This window comes from Macaca fascicularis, chromosome 16 (genome assembly GCF_037993035.2).
Source record: "Macaca fascicularis isolate 582-1 chromosome 16, T2T-MFA8v1.1".
Lineage (NCBI taxonomy): Eukaryota > Metazoa > Chordata > Mammalia > Primates > Cercopithecidae > Macaca > Macaca fascicularis.
The window spans coordinates 80189005-80209873 of NC_088390.1; the positions used below are offsets into that span (position 1 = coordinate 80189005).

General features: G+C 51.2%; 1 long non-coding RNA gene across 1 annotated transcript in view; it reads right to left on the reverse strand.

Moving 5' to 3' along the window:
* Positions 1 to 19447: 19447 nt before the first annotated feature.
* The window catches only part of LOC123569563 (uncharacterized), a 95409-nt gene continuing 93987 nt past the window's right edge, over positions 19448 to 20869 (reverse strand). The window contains exons 3-4 of the long non-coding RNA XR_010581985.1: positions 20365 to 20408; positions 19448 to 20182 (exon numbers count right to left, since the gene is read on the reverse strand). This is a non-coding gene — a long non-coding RNA (uncharacterized lncRNA). The remainder of the gene's footprint in view (positions 20183 to 20364; positions 20409 to 20869) is intronic.

Genomic DNA, 20869 nt, shown 5'->3' on the forward strand with positions numbered 1-20869 from the left:
TTTGTGTTTTTTTAGACAGGGTCTTGCTCTGTCACCCAGGCTAGAGTGCGGTGGTATGATCTTGACTCACTGCAGCCTCGACCTCCTGGGTTCAAGCGATCCTCCCACCTTAGTCTCTCGAGTAGCTGGGACCACAGGCACAAGCCACCATGCCTGGCTAATTTTCGTATTGTGTGTGTGTGTGTGTGTGTGTGTAGAGACAAGATTGTGCCACGTTGCTCGGCCTGGTCTTGAATTCCGGGGCTCAAGTAATCCTCCCACCTCAGCCTCCCAGAGTGCTGGGATTACTGGAGTGAGGCACCAAACTTGGCCAATTTGTATTTTAAAAACTGAATGTCTGTTCATTTGTGTGCTCCTTTATTAACATGTGAAATAACAAGATTTAGCAGCAGCCCTAACAGGTCTAATGGCTACCATAATTTCAAAGTAGTGATGAGCATAAACAATATTTTGAGATATATACCACAACTAAAATGTTATATGAAAATATCTGTTTTCCATTGGTGCAAAAGTCTTGGGTGTTGCTAATAGTTCTGTGGTTTGTTGTCTATATTCGTAATAGAAGGAAATGATAACTTTTATTTGACGTCAATGAAAATAAGGATGTATTTTTCTCCACCCGAGCTTGCAGACCCCCCGAATTCTGTCATGGACTCTAGGGTACAACTCACGTTAGGTTGGTGTGTCTTTTGTGTTTTGTGCACAGAGGTATCCGCTTTCTTACTATAATAATTCCCAAGTCACAGAGAACTTCCTCAGCCTCAAGAGGCTCTAGGAAGTGTGTATGGTGGGAGTGAGGGAATCACCGTTCTCACCAGGGAAAAACGAATAGTTTAACCGGTGTGGTTCAAAACAGATACCAATCACTTGAGGCTAAAGTCACAGGCTGCTGGAGAGCTGGTCTACTCCCAAACAGCATAAATATTTAAGTCCAGAGCCACAAGCGAACAGTGACAGAGGACCTGTATGTCTCTGTGTCTGTCTCCATCAGCTCCTTCACTTGCTCCCCAGGACCCTTCCCTCCTGTGAGCCCTCATGTCCCAAGGGGTGCTAAGGGCTTCAGCACTGCTGGAAGGGGATATGTTCGTGTTCTCTATAATCTTCTTAAAGCCATCCCCATGTCAGAGCAACCTCTAGAGGCTCAGTGACTAGGAAGACTTTATTCTTAGTCCAGCTTTGCTGCCTTACACCCAGGTGAATCTGGGCCCTGGAACATCAAGAGGCTTGCCCAGGTCACACAGCCAGATAATGGTGGGCATGACGCTAAACCACGTCACAGCATGCCCTCCAGAGCTCTTTCCAATCCACCTTCGAGAAACTGGGAAGACCCCTGAAGGTCATGGAGGATGGGCAGCTCGTCCTCTGGGCTGGCTGTCTCTTCTGGCCACCTGCTCTCCATCACCAGGGTGGTTTAATTCATGGCCTTTTGAGGCCCCCGTTCTCTCTGCTGGGGGAACAGCTCTACTGCCAGCCTCCCTCAGGCTGTAGGCCACCATGGAGGATAGCAGGAGTCTCCACCCTCCCTCCAAGATGACAGTTGGAGGGAGCAGCCCACAGACAAGAGTCTGCTCAATCCCAGCCCTCTTCACTTGGCTGCCAGCCCAGCTCGGCTCTGCATCCCCTGGGAGCCAGCCCTCCAGCCCACCCTGATCCCAAGAAAGGGTGAATGGACTCAGGTCACAGGACATCAGAGGAGCCAGGCAGTGGACAACAGCTGCCCGGGAGGAGGCACTGGGCACTCAGGGTCCTGAGGCTGGGGTGGGGGTGGGGGTGGGGGTGTGGGGACAGTGCCAGGGAAGTTTGGCACTGCAGTGGAGCAAAAGAATGGAAGGGGAAGAGGAGTTCCATGCAGTTGGGCATGTCACATAATTATAGGAGAAAAATCAGGCCAGAGCCTGGCTCTCTCTACCTCTGTCTGAGTGATCATCACCCTTATTATAAAACAACTAATTATTAGTCTGGCTCATTAGCAATTATAAATCTCTAACTCCAGAACTTCATTTAAAAAATGACAAGTTAGCACTTAATGATTTTCCCAACTGCTTAGATCATGCACAGAGCTTACACATGTAGCTCCTGTGGTTCTTGGAAGCAGGGCTGGCCTTCAGGTACTGGTGAGGGGTCCCTGCTTTCCCATCCAGAAACCTGGATGTACCCCCAGTGGCCTGAAATCAAGTGCTCTGAGATGTGAGAAGTGAGTGGAGAAAGAGTGGTGAACTTCCTTCTCCTTCTGTTTTCCAGTAAAAATAGAAACAACGTGTTTATCGAGCCTTTCTGTGTGCCAGGTGCTTGGTGTTGTCATGCCTTATTGCATTTAAATCTCCCCATAACCTGATATTGTTCATCTCCATTCTACTGACGTAGAACTTAAGGTCATGGCACCTGCTGTAGGATCATGAGCTGGATGACACCCAGGTTGTCCTGACTCAAAGCCCCTACCCTTAACCACTACCCCATGCTCAACCACAGCTCTCCATGGCTCTGATGAGGGAAGAGCCTTGGGTAGATTGATGGTGGTACCCTTTGCAAATTCTCCCTAAGATTTGACTGCTAAGGGAAGGGTAGCCTGTTAGATCCTGGTGTGTCTTATGGGTCCACAGTGTGTAGGTAGGTAAGTGGATGGAGGGAAGATTCCTTACCAGTTACTAGGATGGACATTTTTCATTATCGTATGGCTCTGTAAGGCTTTTCTAGCCTCCTCATCCTTCCCCAAACTTTTCCAACTCTTTGCTGCTTCTTCCTCTTCTTGAGCACTCACTGAAGGGTGGAACAAAGCCGAAGAGGTTGCAGGAGGAGGGCCCTGTTCCCTCAGGCAGCCCTTCCCTTTTCTCTTTCTCTCTTCCAGGTGGAGGGGAACGGCTGGAGCCAGAAGAGCTGCCTGAGAGCCACAGGCAAAGGTGGGAGGCAAAGGGAAGACAGAGCATGGATGCTAAGGCCCAGAAGTTGGAGGAAACACCCACCCAGGCACATGAGACCCACATCAAAGCAGTCCAGCAAGATAAGATGATCCCAGAACAAGGGAGGGCCCTTGGGTTCACCCTAACTGTGAACTTGACAGTTCAAGTTCCTGAACTTCTTAAATGCTCCACGTGCATTCAAGTCACTTAACTCAAATATTATCATCATTGAACAGATGCAGAAACGGAGGCATGAAGCAATGATTACATAGCCTGGGAATGGAGGAGGCAGGATTTAAACTAGATGGTCTGACTGCAGGGCTGCCTGACCTTCACCCCTACGCATACTGTCTCTGGATGAAGAAGCTGTGCCCAGCCTGGGGCAAGGGCAAAGGAGGGGGCTCTCCTAGCAGAATATTGGTTTCCTACTGTACCCCATACTAACCTATAGCCCAGTAGCCACATTCCTCCCATGAGATGCTCCTGGAACAGTAAGAAGTCTCTGGAGGAGAAGTGAGCCCTTGGTGGGTCCCGACCATGTGGTTGGTACCCGTCCCTGAATCTCCACCTCCCAACAGTGCCCAGCGTGGCCTGGTGGCACTGATGCCATGGAGCACAGCATCCTCTACTGACCAGAACGGGAACATCCCCAGGGAGAAACCCAAACCAGAAGGAAGCCCAAGCTAATTAGGCCTCCAGATTCATATGGTTTTAGAGAGAAGCTCCAAGGAATTTCTGGGGCCTTGAGAACAAGGAGGGAGCAGGAAAAGAGATAAAGATGAGATGACTCCACTGATCCTCAAAGACGTATCCTAAGTTCAGGATAAACAGGCAGAGAGGGTATCCCAGGGTCAAGTCCCCCAGCCCAGGGGTGCCCAGACCCTCTTGGCGGAGTAGAAACTTTGTATGTTTCAGAGCCCAAGGACTGCTGGAGTGACTGATGATGATGCTCCTGAGTGGCGGGGAGTGGGTAGCTGGTGTTGATAGTTGAGTCCTAGAGCTTGGGGTGCATGATTAAGGGTTAAGATAGGTTAATGTGGCACCGATGGGGGAACACTAAGAAATTCTGACTCAGTCCAGGTCAGCCCTGTGGTCCAAAGCAAATGAACCACCTCTCCACCTAGTGAGCTCCCTGTCTATCGAGGTATTCAACAGAGGCTGGGCGGCCCCTGGCAGGAATCAAGCTTTAGGTGGAAGTAGGGCTAAAACGTAATTACCATCAGCCTGATAAGGTGGGTCTCCTTTTTAACCCATTTTCCCCTGAGAATCTGCAGGCACAGAGAGGTTAAGAAACTGCTTGAGATCACATAGGACCAGGGCTCCCTTCAGGCTGTCCCCAACTTCAGAGCCCTTGTGTTTAGGGCCACCCTTGCTACACCTCTCTACGGCAACCTCACACTGGGCTGGAAGGACCTGGTCTGCCCTGAGATGCTCAGATTCTGTTAGAAGAGCCCCTCTGCCCAAGGACCCCAGACCCGTATTTCTCCCTGCACAACCCCCCAAGTCTTCACCCCAAGCCTCTGTCTGGATTGGCCTTGCTAGGATAGCGGCCTAGATGGCATTCTCTGGCTGAGGGCTGGTCAGAGGCCAGCAGTGCTCTGTCCTCCCCACCTCCCTTCTGGCTACCCATGGTGTGGCCCTCACAGCCCTGGGTGCCCCTCCCAGCCAAGTGGTTTTCTATGAAAGCTGTGGCAAGTGATGGCTTCCTGCCTGGGAACAGCACCTCTCAGCAAACTGACAGGTAATTGGCCCCTACATCCCCCAGGAGACATGGGGAGGATGAGGAAAAATTACGGCTGTGGAACTGAGTCTTAAAAATTATATCACCTTTGCTGACAGCGTAATTACTCCTTTTTCTCGAGATTTAGTGCAGATCTCCAATCCTTAAACAGTTGAGGGATATTTTAAGGGTTCCTCCTTTTCTGTTTTTCTTTTCCCCTTGGCCTGCAGAGGCTAGATTCCTGGCATTGGCCAGTTTCCCTGCTTCTTCTAGGAAGCAAAATGTCCCTGGGCTGGCCGTGCAGAGACCACGCAAGGTGGGAAGGGGAGATGGAGCCTGAGAAAGGGGGCTTGACCCTGGAGTCACTGTGTTTGGGCCACCCAGGGCAGCCACACGGTCCTGTATGAACCCCTGGCCACCTGTTTGAACGTCAGGCAAGGTCCCCTGGCTTCCAGAAGCTCTCCCTAGCCGACACAGTCAGTGCCCACCCACAGCCCCTTAGTCTACGTCAGAGGCCACCTGTAGGTGGGTCCCATCCTTGACCTGAAGGTAATCTTTGGCATGGAGCAGGCTGCCAACCCCTGTGGGTTCATCTTCGTCCTCCAGGAGCAACCCCCAGCCAAAGGAGTAGAGTCCGTGGGAAGGACCCCAGTCCTGAGACATGTTCCCCACAGTCTCACAGAGGCTCCCCATGGGACTCATCTCTCACTAGATTCTGAGCTAGGACTGGTACTTGTACCCAAAGGGCCCTGAATCCCCCATTGAATCTCACTGGAGCTTCAGGAAGTTGAGGAGGTTGCCAGCCCCTCCTATCCTAGGTCTCTAATGCAGAGGGGCCCTCACCTTGGGGGCAGGATGGGCCAGGGGCCCACAGCAGTGACCCACTCATTTACACACCCTCTACTGGATTTCCCGCCTTCCCTGCCTCAGTCTCCCCACTCCCTCTCATGCCCTCAAATAAGCTACCTGCACCCAAATCCTTGTCTCAGGATCTGCTTTTGGGGAAACTCAAACTTGAGGCCCCCTCCCCTGCAGCTTGGCCCAAGTGCTGTGTGGGCACCAACTTCTGGTTGGGAGCAGGTGTTTTCTGAAGGCAAAGGAATGGTTTGCATGGTCCAGGGGCTCTTGTCCCATTGGCTGCGACATACTCTAGAGACAGGGCCCCTTCTCTCAAAATTGAGGAGATGGGTTTAGGGACCTGAACTCCAGAAAACACAATGTCTTTCTCCCTAGGAGGCTGTCACCCTTTCTTCATCCTCTGGGTCCACAGATGAAGGTTCTTCTGCATTAGACACCTTCTTGATCAGCGCTAATGTGGGATTCAGGGCGCTGTGGCTAGCAGCACCAGTCCCACTTCAGAATCCAGCGAGCTCAGGAGTCAGAACTCTGGGATTTTGTTTTTGAATGACTGTCGGGACAGTGCCCTAACAGGTGGGGAGGCAGAGGGTGGGTACAGAGAATCGCAGGCCTGTGCTGACAAGGAATCGGATTTCTACTGCTGTCAAAAAGACCTTAAAATGGTTACCAAGCCCATGGCCAAGGACTAGTTTAGGAGATGAGACAATGAGCTCGGGCCAAGGGACTCAAGCTAGCTCAAGATGGCATCTTTGGCCACTCCAAAGTGCCAGGCTTTGCACTAGACTCATGCCAGACTCGTGAACGTCTTTGTTGTTTACGGAGATGCCTCGGTCAGGGCAAAGGCAGGATCCGGGCAGGAATTTAAGTTTCCCAAAGGTAACCACCAGACAGAATCTGCCTGTCCTTGGATCTTCTCATCTTGGAGTCTCCAACAAGACCCCCGTGAGGCCTGGAGCTGGCAGTAGGGCTAGCTTCCTAGTCCCAACTCTCTTGACAAGTCCACACCATCTCATTGCCACTTCATTCCCACCTAACCATGCACTTTCAACATTATAGCTGTAACCCGATCCTGCAGCTTCCTATCTCCTGAAGGGGATTGAGGGTAACTCACACTTATTAAGTACCTACTGTTTACCTAGCACTGAGTATTTTACATATATTAGCTCACTCAACCCTTAAAGCAATTCTATGAGGAGGGTGTTATTGTTATCCCCACTTTGAAAATGAGAAAATGGAGACACAGACTGCTTCACTGACTTGTCCAGCATCACACAGCTACTCCATTGCAGAGGCAAGATTTGAACTCAGAGGTTCTGGATTCACAGTGGGCTCCTAACCACTAGTGTAAATGTCCTTGAAGCTGATAGTGAACAAAGCTCAGGAAGCAGGTCTTGGAAAGGGGGTCTCTCCCCACTTCTACTTGGTTCCTTCTGCTTAGATCTTAGTGTTTTTGGCCAGGGTGGTGGCTCATGCCTGTAATCCCTACACTTTGGGAGGCCGAGGTGGGTGGATCACTTGAGGTCAGGAGTTCAAGACCAGCCTGGCCAACATGGTAAAATCCCATCTCTACTGAAAATACAAAAATTAGTGAGTGTGGTGGTGGGCACCTGTAATTCCAGCTACTAGGGAGGCCGAGGCACAAGAATCGCTTGAACCTGGGAGGCACAGGTTGCAGTGAGCCAAGATCGTGCCAATGCACTCCAGCCTGGGTGACGGAGTGAGACTGTTTCAAAAACAAACAAACAAAAAAGATCTTGGTGTTTTTCACTGGGTGGGTATGATGGTTAATTCTACGGCCAATTTGACTGTCCTACAAGGTGCCCAGACATTTGCCAAGCATTATTCTGGCTGCGTCTGTGAGGGTGTTTCTAGATGAGATTCACATTTGAATTTGGAGACAGAGTAAAGCAGATAGATGGCCTCCCTGATGTAGGTGGGCCTCGTCCAATCAGTTAAAGGCCTGAATAGAACAAGAAGGCTGAGTAGAGTGAATTCCTGCTGCCTGACTGCTTGGGCTCAGAAATGGATCTGTTCCGCCTAGACTCAGCCTAGGTCCTAAGCCGGCTGGCTTTCAGATTAGAATTTGCGTCACTGACTCTCCTGGCTCTCAGGCCTTTGGACTCAGACTGTAACTATGCTATTGGCTCTCCTGGGTCTCCAGTCTCTAGCTTGCTGACTCTAGATCTTGGGAATTCTCAGGCTCCATAATCAAGAGAGCCAGCTCTTCATAATAAATCTATTTTTACACACACACGCATATAAAATTTTACATGATGTAAGATCTCCTGTGGTTCTGTTTCTCTGGAGAACCCTGACTCAGTGAGGCTGTGGACTTGCTTCATGGGCACCGAAGTTCTCCACTTCACTGGGGGCACTGCTGTTGTTCCAGCCAATAATGGGGATGCTGCTGGTGGAGACCCGCCTATGTAGCAGGAAAGAGCAGTGGAAGCTCCACTGGGCGTCATTTAGTAATTGGCACAGGCATGAACCCATCAGAACTGGCTCTGGACATAAATGCCAGGTGAAAACTGCCTTGCCTGTGTCCCAACTCCAGTGACAATACTAGAGCACAAAGGAGATGGCTATTTTGGGCCATCTAGGATCCAACTCCCCTCCGTATGTTTGGAAAAAGTCCCCAATATAGAATCTAAGCATGCCAGTGACACACTCTGCCAGCCTCCATTGCTTATGACCAGGCTTGACAACCGGATGTGCCCTTCCTGGACCTTTTATCTGGAGCTGGCCACACAGATGCAGGATACACAGATGCAGGATGAGTGGAGAACCTGTGGTCATGGTTACTAACAGCCCCCCATCCAGTTCCCAGGGGACAGTGTCCTTGTAGTGGCTGCAGTGGCATCCTGTATCCAGGACCCACAAACTGGGGCCCCTGGTGCTCCATGGAGGTGGTGGAGGGTCCTCACCAGACCGTCCCCAGGCTGTGACTTTGGCTGTGGTCCTGTGTACATTGTCACAAAGCCAAGCTGATATGGTTAGGCTTTGTGTCTGCACTCAAATCTCATCCTGAATTATGATTCCCATAATCCCCACGTGTGAAGGGAGAGACCAGGTGTAGGTGATTGGATCATGGGGCTAGTTTCCACCATGCTGTTCCCGTGATAGTGAGTTCTCATGAGATGTGATGGTTTTGTAAGTGTTTGGTAGTTCCTCCTGTGTTCATTCTCCTTCCTGCCGCCTTCTGAAAAAGGTGCCATGCTTCCCCTTCAACTTCCGCCATGACTGTAAGTTTTCTGAGTCTTTCCCAGACATGCTGAACTGTGAGTCAATTAAATATTTTTCCCTTGTAAATTACCCAGTCTCAGGTATATCTTTTTTTTTTTTTTTGAGACAAAGTCTCACTCTGTTGCCCAGGCTGGCATGCAGTGGCATGATCTTGGCTCACTGCAACCTCTGCCTCCCAGGTTCAAGTAATTCTCCTGCCTCAGCCTGCCGAGTAGTTGGGACTACAGGCATGCATGACCGGGCCTGGCTAAGTTTTGTATTTTTAGTAGAGATAGGGATTTCACTATGTTGACTAGGCTGGTCTCGAACTCCTGACCTCAAGTGATCCAGCCCACCTTGGTCTCCCAAAGCGCTGGGATTACAGGCGTGAGCCACCTCACCCAGACTCAGGTATGTCTTTATAGCAGTGTGAAAACAGACTAAGACACATGCCCTCCCAGAAATTCTGCAACCTCCTGATAGCCTTTCACCAAATTTCTCTGCTGCTTCAATTAGCTAGAATCAGTTTCTGTTGCTTGGATCTAGAAACCTAATTGTGGCAGCCAACTCTGGGCTAGGAACTCCACAGTCTACCCACATCATCTCCTTTAGCCCCACCCAGGCCTTGAGGAAGGTGGCTTTATCTCAGCAAAACTGAGGCTCAGAGAGGTTGAGCAATTTTTCCCAGATCACAGAGCTTTTGGTGGAGCTAGGGTGCAAACCCAAGTCTTACCGACTTCAAAGACACGGAATCCTCAGCCACTATGATCCCCAACTCCTTTTCTGCCTGGATTCTTTCCCCCACTGCTTTAATTATACCAATCAGCAAGGGAAAAGCAGAAACAAGCCCAGCACGCAGGGACCAGCCTGGGAGCCAAATTGCTTCTGAGCTGAATGTTTCTCTCCCAGTCTTCAATGAGGTGGCGGCAGCTCTTTAACTCCAGCTGCGGCGAGAACACAGCGCTCATATATATTCACAAGCGGGCGATGAAAAGCTGCAGAATGCCCGGCCATTAATCCTGACTCGGGCCTTCCACGCGGCGTGTGATGATCTGCCTGATGCGGCGCCAGATTCGTGCTCGGGAGCTGGACGTGCACCCCAAATCCACGGCCAGGGGCACACGGTCCGGGCTCTCCCACCACACTTTACTGTCCACTCTTATGCCCTAATGGCCACATCAATATTTCGTGGCCGCCTCAGTGCTTGTGACAGATAAACTAATGAGTTGGCCCTGAGCCACAGGAAGCACACCCCAAGAGAAGACGGAACTTAAGGAATTTAAGCCCCACTGCACCTCTTGTGCCCAAGGTGGGAGACTTGAAAGCTGGTTTCCTGGCGAGGGTGAGTGGAGATGGTCATTTTTCTGGCATTGATTCATGGGTTTTTCATTTCCCAGGAGCAGCCTGGAGCAAAGGAGAACGTGCAAGATCAATCTGGGAGGCCTCCCCCAACACGGCCTGAAGAGGACCCGAGTCAGCCAGTCTGTGGATGGGCAGAAGTGGACACAGGGGGCCCTGCTCGGGAGCCCATGTGGGCACAGAAGGGGCAGCCAGACTCCAGGTTTGTTAGATGTCCAGATACCTGGAGCCTCTGGGAGGCACAGGAGCTGGGAAGCTGGAGGTTCGTATCTGGCTACACATGGCTGGGACTAAAGGATTGAGGTTGGTGCTAAAGGGCTGAATTCCACAGGCTGGAATTCATTCCCACTTCCATCCTGAAAGTCAGTGCAAAGGTCGCAGGCACAGGCACATTGCTTCCAAATGCACTTGGTGTTCTAGGCATGGGCTTCCAGACCTGGACCTGGCCCCCTGGCAAGGCCTCCCTTCCATCCCTCTCCTCTCCACCCACCTCTGTCTCCTCCCTGCTCAGTGCTCGTCACCCCCCACGTCACCCAGCCCCCTTACTTCTGACCTCTCAGCCTCCTCACTGCCATTGCCTGCAGCTCATTATTGTCCTTCCATCAGGTGCCTCCTCTCTGGACATGGGAGGCCACCCAGGTCTGCTCTTGGGACTCACCTGCCACCCAGCACCCCCTGAGCATGTCCTGCAGCCTGGCCTCCTCCCCTGCCTCCTGGCAGCCAATCAATGCAGAGCGACCTTTGGAACCTGGCCTGAGCATGCATTTGGTCTCTACTACCTTGCAGTGGTGAGCCCTGGGCAGGTCATTTAACTGCAGGTGTGCATTACACTGCAGGTGTGCAGTGTAGCGCAGTGAGTGGGACCCTCCTTGCAGAGTTGTGATGAGGTTGAATGAAACTGCATTCAGGGGCGAGATTATTTCCCTCCCCACCCCATGTATAACCACAACTGATTCCTAAAGAGTGGACTCATTCCCTGGAGACCTCTGTGTTGTGAGTACTTTGATGAGTCTGGAGACACAGAGATGTGCCTGGGGTTAGCGTGAGTGCCTGGGAAAGCTGAATGAACTTCTTTGCACAATGGAAGGAAAATGAACAACAGAGGAAAATTCACAGCTGTGAGGTCGGAGGCGGGAGAGGGACAGGAAGAGATGGGAGGATGAATAAGAAACGGGGGCCGGGCGAATAACAAAATGGGACTGGGCGCGGTGGCTCATGCCTGTAATCCCAGCACTTTGGGAGGCCGAGGCAGGCGGATCACGAGGTCAGGAGATCGAGACCATCCCGGCTAACATGGTGAAACCCCATCTCTACTAAAAATACAAAAAGTTAGCCGAGCATGATGGCAGGTGCCTGTAGTCCCAGCTGCTTGGGAGGCTGAGGCAGGAGAATGGCGTGAACTTGGGAGGTGGAGCTTTCAGTGAGCAGAGATTGCACCACTGCACTCCAGCCTGGGCGACAGAGTGAGACTCCATCTCAAAAAAAAAAAAAAAAAAAAAAAAGCGGGGGGGCAACAAGATGAGGAAGGTGGCGGAGACCATCCTGGGGATAAGTGACCAGCGGAAGTCGACACCGTGGTGCCACCAAAGAATTCGATGTCTAGGAAGTTCACAGACCTGTGTGCAGAGTTTCTCCATCTCCCTCCAAACCCCAAAGCTGGAGGAGGGGCAGGAGGGAGTCTTTCCTTTTTTGTGTTGAAAATCAAGAAAGGACTTGATTGTCTCAAGGCCCAAGACAGAGACAGCCCGCATGGGATAGGGGGTGGGTGTTCAGTTCAGAAATGAAATCAAATCCACAGAAGCAGGGTTCTGGAGCTGGAGGGGGCACGAGGACATAGCTGTGACCTCCCTGGGGTATGAAAGGGGCACAGGCCCCTTTCTCTAGATTTCAAGGGACAGGGAGGCTCCATCTGACATCTGGTTATGTCTAATCCATCTGGCCTCTGGTGAGCTTCCAGATGTCGATTCATTCCCACTTCCATCCTGAAAGTCAGTGCAAAGGTCGCAGGCACAGGCTGGAATGCCCTTCTAGAGAGATCCACTCTACCCTTGAAGCAGGCCAGGAAGGGAAAGGGTGGAGGACTGACCCTCAAGGCCACATCCTCAGAGAACCAGCTGCCTGAGGTTCACGACTCCTCAGTCCCCTTCCAGCCTCCCAGGCCAGAGCCACATGTGAGCAGGCAGCACAGGCCTTAGAGGAAAACCTGTTGCGGCTCCCACTAACAGAGGATGACAATGCCAACCGCACAGCCACTTCCAAAATAGGAACTGATAAATCATTAAACTTGTTGGATTACTCAAGGAAGGCTGGGCTCTGGTCAGCAGGGAGGCAGGCTGCCCTGGGCACCTGGTTTAACTTCCGGTAGGAGGAGGACCAGTGGAAAGGGCTCAGAGACCCGCACCCCACTCCACCCTCTCCAGGAGCTGCACACTACATGGCTCATGAGGCCTCCTCCTCCCTTTCTTTCCTCTGAGGCTTTTCTGCAAACTCGTGGACTCTGGAGCCAGATGCTCAGATCCAAATCCCACTGTGTACTCTCTGGGTTACCTTGAGTAGGTTGTTTAACCTCTTTATGCCTCAGTTTTCTCAATGGTAAAATGGGAATAGTAACACCATGGACTGCAAAGTGTCTGGAATAATGCCCAGGCATAGACAGCCCTGAAAGCATTAGGGGTCATGATTTGTCCCTACCGACCTCTTGAGGCTACCCCTGCCACAAACAAGGCCAGGTTGCTGCTCTTAGGATTGGGAGAGAATACTTCATTAATCTTTGCGCCACCTCTGACTTGCTGTGTGACATGGGCAGGGCTCTCAGCTTCTTCTTCCTATATCTTAGCAACACCATGACCACAGGGAGGAGGTGGGCATAAAGGACTTCAAGTTCTTTAGGGGGAAAAAAAAGGAGAATTGGTCAGCTTTCTGTGATTCACCTCCAGAAAGAAGTCATTGCAGTGGAAAATTCAGGAGGGAGAGGGAGAGGAATCCAGTGCCTCATCCCAGCCCCTGAGCAGGCCAAGGACACTTCATTCCACCTGGCACATGAGTGTATTTTTGTCCGCCTTTCGCAGTCTTTGAAGAACTTCCTCCTGAATCTATCAGTGTTCTGGTTGCAAGCAATGGAAACCGATGCTGAAAGAATGCTTTGGAAGGATATGGGGGCACACAATGTTGATGGGAGGAAACAAAGAAGGCTTGGAAAGTAGGGAGTAAGAGGGTCTGGAAGCTGGGCAGTAGAATCGGCTTCCATGATCTCCACACATAGCTGCTACCTCAAGAGGCTACTACAAGCAAATTCTAACTGTTCCAATGTCTTTTCACTACTCAGCCAAAGTCAAAGCCAGAATGTATGATTGGCTAAGCCTGCTCACCTGACTGGACTGTGACTGTCAGGATTGACCACAATGGGTTACCTGACTGGGTATTGACTGTTGGGATTAGCCAAACCAGTCACCTGACTGGACTCTACCTGTCAGGATTGACTGTAATGGGTCACCTGACTGGGAATTGGTTGTTGGGACTGGCCAAACCAGTTACCTGACTGGACTGTCAGGACTGGCCACAATGGGTCACCTGACATTATTGGCTGTTGGGATTAGCCAAACCAGTTACCTGACTGGACTCTGTCAGGATTGACCATAATGGGTCACCTGACATTATTGGCTGTTGGGATTGACCAAACCAGTTACCTGACTGAACTCTGTCAGGATTGACCATAATGGGTCACCTGACTGGACCCTGGCTGTTGGGATTGGCCAATCCTGTCACCTCACTCAACTGTGGCTGTCAGGATTGGTCACATTGGTCACCTGACTGGGTCCTGACTATTGGGATTGGTCAAGACAGGTCACCTGACTGACTCAGGCTCTCAGAGTAAGGAGAGGAAGGTCTCTCCCTTGGGCTGAGCAGCAGGTCCTGGAGAAATGTGCCTTGCCATGTTGCCTACAATGGGGGCAACCCCAGATGTACAAAAGTCTGCTGCTGTCCTTGAAGTTTTTTCCCTTGCCTCCTCCCCAGTTTTCCTGTTGGTCCCACCAGGGCAGTGCCATATTGGCAACTTCCCATGTCCTCAACTTACAGTAGACAAGTTGGAAACCTCCCATGGGGGAGGAAGGATGGGAGGATGGGCTCTATTCAAAGCAATATTCTGAAGGAGAAGAGAGCCATTTGGACGGGAATATAGAGCTGGTAAATTTGGCTTGTCTCCCTGCATCAGGGGCAAGATGGATTTTATTCATAAATATTCTCAGTGATCTTGAGCTCCAAGCAGGCTGCAAATAGCTTCTAACGAGTCCCCTTGACCTTCCTTCTACCCACCACCACCATCGCCCTGCCCAGACCCTGCCCCTTTCTTCTCTCCTCTATCACTTCATTTATTAACGGATGAAGAGCAAAGCCCAAAGTCCCTGAACTTTTTGGGGACCTTGGCATCCCTACACCTCAATCAACTCTTTTACCCAAGTCTCCCATCTTTCTACCTCTCATTCAAAGTCACACTGGGGGCCCTTTCCCTGTAGCCTGGACGACATCCATGTGTCCTCAGCATCACACCTTCCTGGCCCAGCCTTGGGCCCCTAACTTGTTTCCCACAGTCTAAAGCTGAGTCTCCCCACTGCCGCCCAGACCTATCACAGTCTTTCTGTCCTCATTGACTGATGAGAATAATTGGTACCCGTCCTCCAAGGACCCTCTCTGTGTGGATCTGTAGACAACGGATTTCAAATTGATTTAAAGCCTGTGTCATGCTGGCTTAAAGAAAAATCCCTACAGAAATTAGCCAGTTTAACATCTGGGAGATGCTTAGCAAAACCTGCACTGGGTAATTACAAAGGAGGCGCCATTTCCCCTCAAGGATGGAGGGAACACACAGCAGGGTAAAGCAGTGTCCCTACTCTAAATTGCCCAAGGACGCCAGGGCATCACTGCCACTGCTCTCTGAGTCCATCTCTTCTGAGACGGGATGAAACTGGCTTAACTGATGATTTGTTCATTTGTTCACTCACGCCTTCATCCATCAAGCCAGATGAGTGCCAGGCTTGCATTTCAGTCCAGGCCCTCATCATCTGTTGCCTGAATCACTTTACCAGTTGCCTAAATGATCTTCCTGTGTCCAGTCTCTTCCTCATTCAGCCTACCCCCCGTGGGGCCACCAGGGCAATCTTCCCCCAGCATGAAGCTAAACAAGTCATTCTCCCAAAGAAACCCTGTAATGTGCTTCCCATTACCTATAAGCTACAGGTCGTCACTCTGAAGCAAGGCAGGAAAAGCTGGTCTCTTCCTGGCTGCTGCTGAGGTCTCTGGCCCATCTCCCTAACTCCCCAGCACTTCGATGCCATGACGTTGCCACACTGATGTTTCATAGGCCAGCGCATGCTGTTCCCACTCCCTGGAACCGCTGGCAAGTTGACTTTCCTCCCAGCACCCTGCCAGGCATCCCCACTTTCACAGGGCCTCCTTCAGGAGGGATCATCCCCATCTCCTCAGTATGATTTCTGTACCTTCCGATACCTTTGGTTCTCACATACGTGGTCACTGTTAACTTACGTGGTAATATGGCTTGGCTGTGTCCCCACCCAAATCTCATCTTGAATTATAACTCCCATAATTCTCATGTGTTGTGGGAGGGACCCAGTGGAGATCACTGAATCATGGGGGCAGTTTCCCCTGCACTGTTCTCATGGTAGTGAATAAGTCTCGTGAGATCTGATTGTTTTATAAGGGTTTTCCCCTTTTGCTTGGCTCTCATTCTCTCTTGCCTGCCACCATGTAAGACATGCTTTCACCTTCCGCCATGATTGTGAGGCCTCCCCAGCCACATGGAACTGTTAGTCCATTAAACCTCTCTTTCTTTATAAATTACCCATCCTCATGTATGTCTTTATCAACAGCATGAAAACTAACACATGGAAAACCCTTGACATATCTGAGGGCAAATAGAGGCAAGACCCAGTCACAGCACAGTGCCTAGATCAAGGCCGATAACCATGGTGAACCCCAAGCAGCACACTGGAGACTGAGGAACTGAATAGACACACCCCTGCCCTCAAGAGGCTTACCTTCTAATGGGACACTGGCCCTTTTGCTGTGTTGCCTTCCAATTAACCAAGTGGCCATGGTGAGTGACATTTTTGTCAGCTGTTGACCAACATTTATCTATTCAGTACTGGCTACGTACAGTGGCTCATGCCTGTGATCCCAACACTTTGAGAAGCCAAGACAGGACGATCATTTGAGGCCAGGAATTTGAGACCAACTTGGGCAATATAGTGAGATCAGGCATGGTGGTGCCTGCCTGTAATCCTAGCTGCTTGGGAGGCTGAGAGAGGAGGATCACTTGAGCCCAGGAATTTGATGCTGCAAGTGAGCTGTGATTGCACCACTGCACTCTGGCCTGGGCGACACGGCAAGACCCTGTCTCTAAAAAAAAATAAAATTAAACATTTATTTACTCAGTACTTATTTTTACGTGGGGACTTTGTTAGGCATTTTAGATCCATCACTTTATTTAATCCAGTGGTTCTCAGTGTCACCTGGGAATTTGTTAGAAATGCACAGTCTTGCTTTTTTGTTTTTGCTTTTTGAGACGGAATTTCGCTCTTGTTGCCCAGGCTAGAGTGCAGTGGCACGATCTCAGTTCACCACAACCTCTGCCTCCCGCGTTCAAGTGATTCTCCTGCCTTAGTCTCCTGAGTAGCTGGGATTATAGGCATGTACCACCATGCCTGGCTAATTTTGTATTTTTAGTAGAGACAGGGTTTCTCCATGATGGTCAGGCTGTTCTCACCTCAGATGATCACCTCAGGTGATCCGCCCGTCTTGGCCTCTCAAAGTGCTGAGATTACAGGTGTGAGCCACTGCATCCAGCCAAGAAATGCACAGTCTTAAGGCTCTCCCCAGAGCCACTAATTTAGAGACCGGGGGTGGGCCCAGCCAGCTGCATTCAACAAGGTGATACTGATGCTCATTCAAGCACAAAGCCACCCTAGGGGAATTATCCCAATGTACAGGGGAGGACACTGAGGCTTAGCCAGGTTAAGTAACTCACCCAGGATCCCACACTGAGGCCACATCTTGATTGGAGAGTGTGGTAGGCTGAAAAATAGCTCCCTCTGCAAAAGATAGCCACATTGAATCCCTGGGACTTTTGAAAGGACTTCATTTGGAAAAAGGTTCTTTGTAGACATAATGAAGGATCTTGAGGTGGGATTATCCCGGATTATCTGAGTGGACCCTGAATGCCAGCATGAGCGTCCTTATAAGAAGGCAGAAGGCGTTCAACACCCAGAGAAGAGAAGGAAGCACTGTGACTGCAGGGGTAGACATGGGAGTGGTGCTGCCACAAGCCAAGGGTTACTGGTAGGCCCCAGAAGCTGGAAGGGGCAGAGGAGGATTCTTCCCTAGAGCCTCTGGAGGGCGTGTGCTCCTGCCAACACTTGGATTTCAGACTTCTGGTCCCCAGAACTGTGAGAGAATGAATTTCTGTGGTTTGGAGCCTCCCAGTTTCTGGTAATTTGTTACAGCAGACCCCGGAAACTAATATAGAAAGTCATAAAAGGCTGGTGCTGCTGTTGGAAATGTGATCAGATTCCCATGCCAAGAGGACAAGATGCTTGGCGATAGTCCTGTGGGACCAGCCTTTCTCTCTGGCGTCTTTTCAGCCTCGAGGGAGAGAGTCTGCCTGTTTCTGCGAGAGACGCAGTCCCCTGAGGACAGGGAGTGGGTCCTGCTTGTCACTTTATCCCCAGGCTTGTTAAGTGGTTCATCGAATGAAGATTTTCACTGCGAGGTTTAAACCGCAAGAGGTGGCCGGGATATCGGAGCTAGCTCCTTCGCAGCACTAAGGTTCTCAGGCAGGAAGTTAATCTCCATAGAAGTTTTCTGAGGCCGGAGAAGATGGTGAGTCATTCCCTTTGAGAGATTTCTTATACATGTTCATCTCTGAAGTAGCCAAATGAACAGAAGCATAGACGCACTTCTTACACTGTAATGTGCGTGTGAAGCACCAGGGGATCTTGTTAAAAGGCAGATTCTGATTCTTCTGATTCATTCAGCGGAACTGGGCAGGGCCTGAGAGCCTGCATTTCTAACAGGTCCTCCCCAGGGATGACTGGGCTGCTGGCCCATGGCCCAGCCTCAGAGTCACAAGGGCGCTGACTCTGGAGACAACTCTAAAATCACCTGCTGCAACACCCTCATGCTAAAGAGAAGGAAACTGAGGCCAAGAGGAGGACGTGGCTCACCCAAGGTCACAGAGCTAGAAATCACTATTTGATGCTAATCTAAGTGGCCGCCCTGGCTTGCAGAGGCCAGAAGGAGAATGGAGGACGTTCCCTTTGGGGCATGAGGTTCCCCTGACGACCCTCCTCTGACAACCCTACCCTGGCCGGCTCTGTTGCTCACCCTCCTCTAAATTTTAAAACAAACGTCAGCTGCCAGGCTGATCGATAAGCCTGCTCATCTGTGAGGCTTGAGGCTCTCTCCACAGATGTAATCAGGGCTCCGGAGACGTCCTGGCAGCAGGCATGTGGGGAGGGAGTGCAGCGATACATTTAATCAAGGAACAGATGGGGAGCTGATAGAGTGTGTAGAAAAATCAGGTTTCTGTGATAACATTCTCTTCCCCCACTCAGCCTCCGCATCCCTTGACTTCTCCAACAAGAACTCTCGGTGCCAACTCCAGCCCTGCCCTTTCCAAAGATGTTTTTCGCAGGAACGTTTTTTCCCAGGAACCTCCAGGCCCCTGAAGATGCAGGGGTGGGAGTGGGGTGGGAGCTGCTGCCTGCGGAGCCCTCCTTCCACCAAAGCTTCCTCCATTTGCTCCTTTCTCTGACCAAAGTGGGAGGAGGCCAGGAAGCCGGGGAGCTGATGGTTGAGCACTAAATAGTCCACCCAGAAGGCTTCTGAGATGCTGGCAGCCGCAGACTCCTGGAAGCTTGCAGGGAGGAAATGGAGATCATCTGCCTGTTGAACCCCTTGCTCACTGCCAAGTTCATAGATCTTCAGCCCTCATCACCTCCACAGATGTCTGAGTCCGAGGAGTGGAAGCATCGGGATTCTATAGCAGTGGTTCTCCCTGGGGGTGACTTGACACCTAGGGGACATTTGGCAATATCTGGAGATCTTTCCTGATGGTCACGACTGGGGTTGGGGGATGCTGCTGGCATTGAGTGAGCAGAGCCTGGGATGTTACTAAACAAGCTATAGTGCCTGGGACAGCCCCCACAACATGATTTATCCCTCCTCAAATGTCAGCAGAGCCCAGCTTGAGAAACCCCGCTCTATGGAAAGAAAGTCAGATCTTTGCAGGGGCTTTACTGAGACCAGGCTGACCTGCCCCTGGGTGGAGTCACCTGGCTTTTTCCCCATCTATATTCGATCCTCAGACTAGCACATTCACGACCTACCCAGGTCCTCCATACACACACCCCCCAAATGATGTGGCCTCAGATGGGTCCTGATAGAGTTGAGGGTTGGCTGGGGCAGGATATTTCCTCTGGGGATCTCACATGCTCACAGCAATAGTGCTGTTCACCTTTCAGGTCCTTGTGAAGACAGACTACACCAGGTGTGGAATTTAGTGGGTAGGTAGTAAACAAATAAATGCATGAAGTACTCCTCCCCTCTCACCCCTGCAGGCCCTATCTCTTATTTAATCCCAGGAAATTCACTTTATAAGCAGGGGTGTGGGGAGGGTTGCTGGGGAGTCCCAGGTACCTGGCCTAGCCCTCCTTCCTCCCTCAGGGCCCCCTCGCTGCCTACTGGCTTCATTCTGTACCAGGCTTATGTGGCAGGTCTGAGGGGTGTGAGGCTGTTTGTGCCATCTCCCGCCCTGATGCCAGGCTCCGTCCCTCCTGGACGGAGGCCTCATAGTGGAGCTACCTGAGAGCAGGCTCCCTGCCTTTGGGGTCACCACTCAGAGCTTGGGGTGACATTTGGAAGCAGCAGCCTGGAGAACACGCTTTTCCCCTCTTGCCCTGATCTCCTGAGTTAAGCTTTGGCCTGGACGTGATGTATTATTAGCAATAATGCAAGCCCCCTTATTTATTACCTTTTAGCAGAGCCCAATGTGCTGAACTCACATCACCAAATCTTCTCGGCCATCCCATGACGATGTCCTATTCCCATTTGACTAATGGAAAAACCAAGTTTTGGAGAGGTTAAGTAACTTCCGCAAGGTCACAGAGCTGGTAAATAAGCAGGACACCCAGGACTCCAACCCTTGACTGGCTCCTAAGGCCATCCTTTTAGTAGCAGGGGCCCCACTGTCACCCTGGTCGCCCCCCGAATGGTCCATGCACCCCAGTATCTTACCTGGAAGCTTGTTAGAGTCACAGTCACAGAGTCCCAGCTCCACCCTGGAATATGAAATTGGCATCTGTACTTTCATATTAAAGACCCTGGGGATTCAGGGTGCATTAAAGTGACAGTGCTTCAGGACGAGGGCTGCGTTCCTGGAGGGTGGGAGGTGTTGGGGTGAATGGAGGGGGATGAGCAAGTAGAGGCTGTAAGGAACCCAGGGCACTGGGGGCAGGTGCAGAGTTCATCTGGGCCGGTTTGGTCCAGCTTACCAGATGTTTTACTTGCTGACCTCCAGGGCAGGATGACACCTGTGTCTAGCCACATCCCAGCCTTCTCTCTGGCTATTCGAGAATGTTGACTCCCCACTGGAGAAGTTCCCCTGCTTCCAACTCCCTGGACCCCCTCCCCTCCCGCTCGTGGAGGCAGCTGGCTGGGTCTGATCTCTACACCCAGACGAGCCCACTCTCCCCTCTGCGAGAACAGACTTCCCCTGGTCCCCACTTCCTGAGCATTTTCC